The sequence below is a fragment of the Dermacentor silvarum genome, chromosome 4 (genome assembly GCF_013339745.2).
Source record: "Dermacentor silvarum isolate Dsil-2018 chromosome 4, BIME_Dsil_1.4, whole genome shotgun sequence".
NCBI lineage: Eukaryota > Metazoa > Arthropoda > Arachnida > Ixodida > Ixodidae > Dermacentor > Dermacentor silvarum.
The window spans coordinates 148,473,520-148,479,519 of record NC_051157.2 but is presented as its reverse complement, the minus strand read 5'-3'; the positions used below and the strand labels follow the sequence as shown (position 1 = coordinate 148,479,519).

At 43.2% G+C, this 6,000-nt stretch overlaps 1 long non-coding RNA gene across 2 annotated transcripts in view; it reads left to right on the top strand.

Annotated features, from left to right (window-relative positions):
- Positions 1-3,014: 3,014 nt before the first annotated feature.
- Positions 3,015-6,000, top strand: part of LOC119450729 (uncharacterized) — a 31,694-nt gene continuing 28,708 nt past the window's right edge. For both annotated transcript variants that reach the window (XR_007466516.1, XR_005191474.2), the window contains exon 1: positions 3,015-3,254. This is a non-coding gene — a long non-coding RNA (uncharacterized LOC119450729). The remainder of the gene's footprint in view (positions 3,255-6,000) is intronic.

Genomic DNA, 6,000 nt, shown 5'->3' with positions numbered 1-6,000 from the left:
AAAGGAACGTACACTTGTATGTGCTCTTTGTTGCCAGCCGCGTCAATTAAGTGACAGGTTATCCTGCCACGCTGATATCTGGCGCTCCTTGTATTATACGGCGTTTGTGCAGTTATCTTGTCCTCAGAAGTCCGTTGCATTGTCAACATATTTAATAATAATACTGTTCTTTGGTTTAGGCTCATTCATGTTGATTTCCTTCTAATTGTGTCAGTCGTTATCTTGAAAACAACAAGGCATCTCTACTCTTACAACATGCGATAAATGTAACGACACCATAGATCTAAGTCATATGCTCTGGCGTTGCTCCGCGTTACGCAGCGACAAGGACAACACTGAAGAGCGGTGGGAAGCAGCTCTACGCAGTCTCACATTAGATGAATAGCTATGGGCAGTCCAACGGGCCCGCGAAGCGGTCTATAGGCTAGGCCTTTCGTTCCCAACGTGGGAGCGGCCTGCTTCGGGCTAGGAAATCAGCGCGACCCAATGGACCATAATAAAGTTTTTCCATCCACCCATCCACCACGGAAGTAAAGAGGGGCTTGTTTTGAACACTCTAACTTAAGCAAGTTGGTTTGGGCACGCAATTTCGCAGGCATAATTCAATTCAATTCAATTCAATTTATTTTGCGAGAGATGCATACCAGAACGGGTGACAAAAGCTTCTGGGCCCTTAGCAAGGCAATTATAACAAGGCATTGCATCTGGACCTTGAATATTGATCTAGCAAAGAACAGCCGTTTTCCTCTCTTTATTTTCTTTGCGAACCTCTCCAATTTTTCTAACTGTCTGCGGCTGCTGCTGCTCTCTTGCCCAATAACTCAGCACAGGACAGCACACTTATAACAACAAGTCGGCGTACAGCTATAGCCATGTGTAACCCCAGGTATAACCTCTGCAGATATGCCAGTCACAGGCTCTATTCTCTACAAGATTACGCAATAAAACAACAAGCACAGCGTAAATATCCTCACTGCAACAAATAACAAACAGTGTAATATCTTGATACGCTCATCACGGGAACTGAAAAATAAAAACTATCATTTGAAAATCGTATTATCCGAAATACATTGCTCCTGTAAGACCTCGGCTGGGAAAGAACAAAAAACGTATTATCGAGAAAAACGTCTTTGCAGAATCGTATCAACGAGTATCCGCTGTAAAAGCCCTCTAGCATATCATTCCGTTAATAACTGAACTAATTCATCTGACTCTTTCTGCAGTTGTCTAGATTAAAGAGTGCTGCACATCAATCCCACTCACACTTCTGCCAACGCCAGCTAGCTCTCCGCCAAGCACACATGATTTGGCGCGAGAGCTTTGTGCGTCCGAAAGCTTTGCAGGAAATACTGTAATTCGCTGTGCAATAGGCAGGCTTTGTGGGGAAGGGTCTACGTAGCACCAATGCAATCTTGCGCAAGGTTCAGAAGTTCTCGATACTCGAGTTAGCCCCACAATTTTTACCGAGCTGACATGATTTGCACCCTGAGCTGCCTAAATATGGCAATTTGAATGTGTGCCTAGAAGTAGTCACGTTCGAGTAACTCAAAGGCGTTAAAGGATGGTTAGTGCATAAGCCGCTATCATTATTTTCTCGACGTCCGCTGCTATGAAATAATGTGTAAGACAAAAAGGAAACGTCGTCGTTTCCCCTGCACTGTCTTATACACAATTTGATCTTTCCGTCGGAAAATTTCGCCTAATGCCCAGCTTACGCTCACAGGCTGCGAAAAGTACTACATAAAGACGTCAAACGTGTTCCTGACGTACCAACGTGCTTGTCATATTGTAAATTTATCTATGTTTTCTGTATCTCTGTAAAATTTGGGCGCATGCAAGGAATAAAGGTCTGCTAGAAGTATATAGCGCATGACTTTGTCTCCCGCTCTTTGTTGGACTATGTACGTTCTAATTCTAGTACCAAATTGTCCTTACGGTGACCGTCAAATAGCGAACGTAGCGCGAAAATAGCGCGAAAACAAAAGAGCTCATCACCGTAATTTTACCGTATCGCGCCGGCTAGATTACTCATCATAGCCTGTTTAGCTCGATAGATAGTGTCTGTCAATCCATACAATGCAGTTGACAATGTCAAAGCTCTCCACCTGGTGAACAATTGCGTAAGTTTTCAAAACAATTAAGCGAACAGGGTACTACGAATACCCTGTTATGGTCAGTTTTTTAATAATTCCATAGGCGAGCTCATGTACGTGACGTTCAGAGGTGTGATTACTTGATTTCGATGAACATGTAAATGTTGGGAACTATTGTATCACGAGCTCCTCCACAAAGTGAATAACTCAAGGATCAAAGTATGTAAACATAAGGTAATATGAAAAGTGTTTTGGAAATGAATTACTTTTTGCAGTTGTGCTTGAAGAGTAGGTAAACAAGCACCTGTGTCTGTGCGAAAAAAAAACAAACATGTTTTGCAGTTTCTTCGATTAGTCACTAAGACATTCAATCAAGTCTATCCAACGACACTAAATAAATATAAAAACAGATCAGCACGCCATTTGTTCATTTATAGATGCAAAATCGCTTTCAATCAGGCAGTGTACTAAAATATATAGGGCCGATCTCGGTAATGACGCGTTCATCCAGCTTTTCTACACTGAAAGGGCGATCTTCAAGGCAATTCAATGATGACCTCAAAGCACATCTTTGCTGCTCAAACGTCGGACAGCTTGTGAAAGCTCGCTTTGCCTTTTTCCCACGAATGTAAGCACGAGCAACAATTCAAAGCTGAAAAACGTGCACCACATTGAAAGCTGCCTGTACACGCCACTTCCAAACTGAGACGGCGGATCACAGAGCCTACGTTACGTATCTTTACGTGTGTATTTCGCAACCATTATGCTCGAAGGGAAGCGGTATATACACTTTGCCTCTTTCTCTGTCGACAGTTACAACAGAAACTGCAGAGCGTCCAGGACGAACTCCATCGGGTTCGGCACGCACTGGATGAACTGCGGGTCCGAGGCCTCGGGTCGCCCACAAACGGCGAAAGCGTCACGGCGGTCGCTCCTTTCGGAGAACCGCCTCTCACGCCGGAACCGGAAGAAGGCACCCGGGGGGCACAGCGGCCTCAGTCGCGCTCACCGGCGCCAGCGGTGACGACACCGGAAGAAGAGGAGCGAGAACGACTGGAAGCACGACTCGGCGAGCTCCAGGAGGAGTTCTCCGAGCTTCTGATAGGACTGCGCAGGCGCAAGTCGGTCGCCGACAACGTGCTTCTGGACGCCGACGTTGAGGTAATGTGGTGCGTGCGTTCACGGCCGCGATGCGGCTCGCGAGCGCGTCTGTCACGTGTGTTAGCTGCAATGACAAATGGCGAATTTCAGACGGAGCATGAGACGTCATAGCTCAGAAAACTCAAACTTAGCCTAGTCTGCTTCGTTACACTGACGTGTGATGAAATTATCAAGCTGTTGGTGGCCTTCGAGATTTTTCTCTCACCTGTAACCAAGGTTCCTAGATGTTAAATCCTATAAACCGCAATGCAAATAGATTGCGATGTCTAGAAAATCTCGTCAACTGAAAAGCAATTCTTGCTTCCTTGTGGGATTGCTGGGTCAATTGTTAGCTCTATAAATAACGTCCTGTCCCGCGCTGCTAAGTAAACGCGACCCGTGGTGGCACTGGGCTCTATAAGAATCGCAACATAGAGAAGTCATGTGGTACGTGATAACGGCATAAAGAGTATGCTTAGTGCTATTTCAATTTTCCAGTTCTTGCTAGCTTATCGTTTCAAGGTCACAGTCAGTTCTTGGGAATTTTTTAGCACAATTCCTTAACGATAATCAGACCAATATGTGGCGCCTTACCACTGAATTGCGTATACTTGTAACCTCTGTTTCATTAGTTTCATTAATTTTAAGCATAATTTTTCATGTCCTATTAACTGACTTTTTGGAGCGGCATTTTTTATGCTAATTCAGCCATTATATTGTATCTACTTTAAAATCAAATAATAACCAAAGGACCAGTTAGCCACAATGCAATTTTCAGCATGCGAGACAAACACTGGTCCACATGTGGACATTTATGTGGCAGAACACACGAACTGTACAGAAGCCTCGTGGTTGAGTATGTCCACGTAGACCACTCCATACGGCCGAAACAATTCTAAGAACATCTGAGGAACAACACTGCCAATGAAGTGAAAACTTCGTGATGATGTGTCCCTACGGTGGCGTCGTGAAAAAATGCGTAGGCTGTCGTGAAACGCGTGGATAGCGCTTGTCACTAAAGTCGACTGTGACTTTCCAATGACAGTTCTAAAGAAGACGCTGTAAGGTTCCTCAGCAAAATAGCTGCCTAAAGGGGCATGTCTGGCACGTAATATTATCTAAATAAAACGTTTTCTTTTCAAATTTACCGCCAGAAAGTACTTCATTTCTTGAAGAACGTATACGCCAAACGATGGCATGCCGAAACAATCGGTTCAGAAGTGGCGCTACAATTTTACCCCTCCTTTAATAATGTGCGTGGCCAAATGTCCACTTGACGTCAGTCCTCTTTCAAAAAAGAAAAAAAGATAAAAACTCGCAAAAAGTTGTTTCTTGCGTCTATGATTGTGTATGTTGCTTAATGAGAATTTTGGACTTTTTAAAGTTTCAAATATTAGCTATAAATGGCAATACTGACTCATGCGTGTAGCGCACTTCTTTTTATATTATCGATATTCTTTATTGTCCTCCAATGTTAAAAGTCTGAAAACTAAGAGCGTTTGCTTGTTCTTGTACGACATTGAGAAGACTGGGATGACTTGCTTTTCGCCTTACTCATCAAAAGGGGGGGAAACAGTACATTTTTTGAAAGCTTGTGGCATTGTTTCAACATTACCAGCCTGCGCTCACGAGGGCAAGGTTGGTGGTGTCACGCTCAGTTGCTCGAAAGCAAACCAAACTGAAAAGCTCTACTAATGCCTGGATAAACTTAGCGCTCAAAGACCAATTAAATGATTGTGGAAAATATGCCCGTGGTGCATTTAGGCTCCGTGGTTCACAAGTGAACATTTAAATTTCGAAAATTGCTCTTTTTGTTCACAAAAGAGATATTATCTCCTTAACATACAAACCTTACACCCTTTACTGTAAGTTTTTGTTGCAATGTTGTCGTGTGCCTAGTCCATATACTGAACTAAAGCAATTGGGTTACCTAAGTAACTTTTCGCTTAAATAAAAATATTCTGCGACTAGTAGCACTCATATTTGGTTGCCAATATTTACAAAGCGATATTGCTTCAAGTATCAATCGGAATGTTATTTTTTTAATTCAGTCAAAAGGCCACATTCTGCACAATACGTGACAGATATTTCATACTGCATATTTTTCGGTATCTAACAAGAAAATTGCTTATGGGAAATGAGGAATGTTACAGCAATTTATCTGCGAATATTTATAATTTCTTTTCGAGGAAATCGGAGAAAATCGATCAAATCTCGTACGTCATGCATGTGTCTACCATCCCCCCAGAATGTCTGTTGTGCACAGCGTTCGTGAAACTTCAAGAAAAACGGAAATGTCATAACCTCGAAATGCATACTCTGTCTGTAAATTCCCAATTACTTTCTGCAGCTCTATTTAATAGATACAGTGAAATACGTTTCGGGGTGCGGAACCGCAATTCCTATGGGTTAAAATTTTGCATCCTGTCGAAGACTGGGGTCAACAAACGTTTTGGTTCATACCAATCAAAGTGACACGCCGTGGTGGCTTAGCGGATATGGTATTGCGCTGCTAAGCACGCGGTCGCGGGGTCGAATCTCGGCATTTCAAAGGGGGCGAAATGCAACAACGCCCGTGTCCCAAGCCTTAGGGGCACGTTATAAAGCTCCCCTGGGGGTCAAAATCATTCAGGATTCCCTCACTACGGCGTGTCTTGTAATCATCTGGTGGGTTTCGCACGTAAAACCCCAGAATTTAATTTTTAGTGAACAATTTTATTACCTGTACCTTAGCAATATTGTGACGGCTAAGATCTCTAGTTTAAAC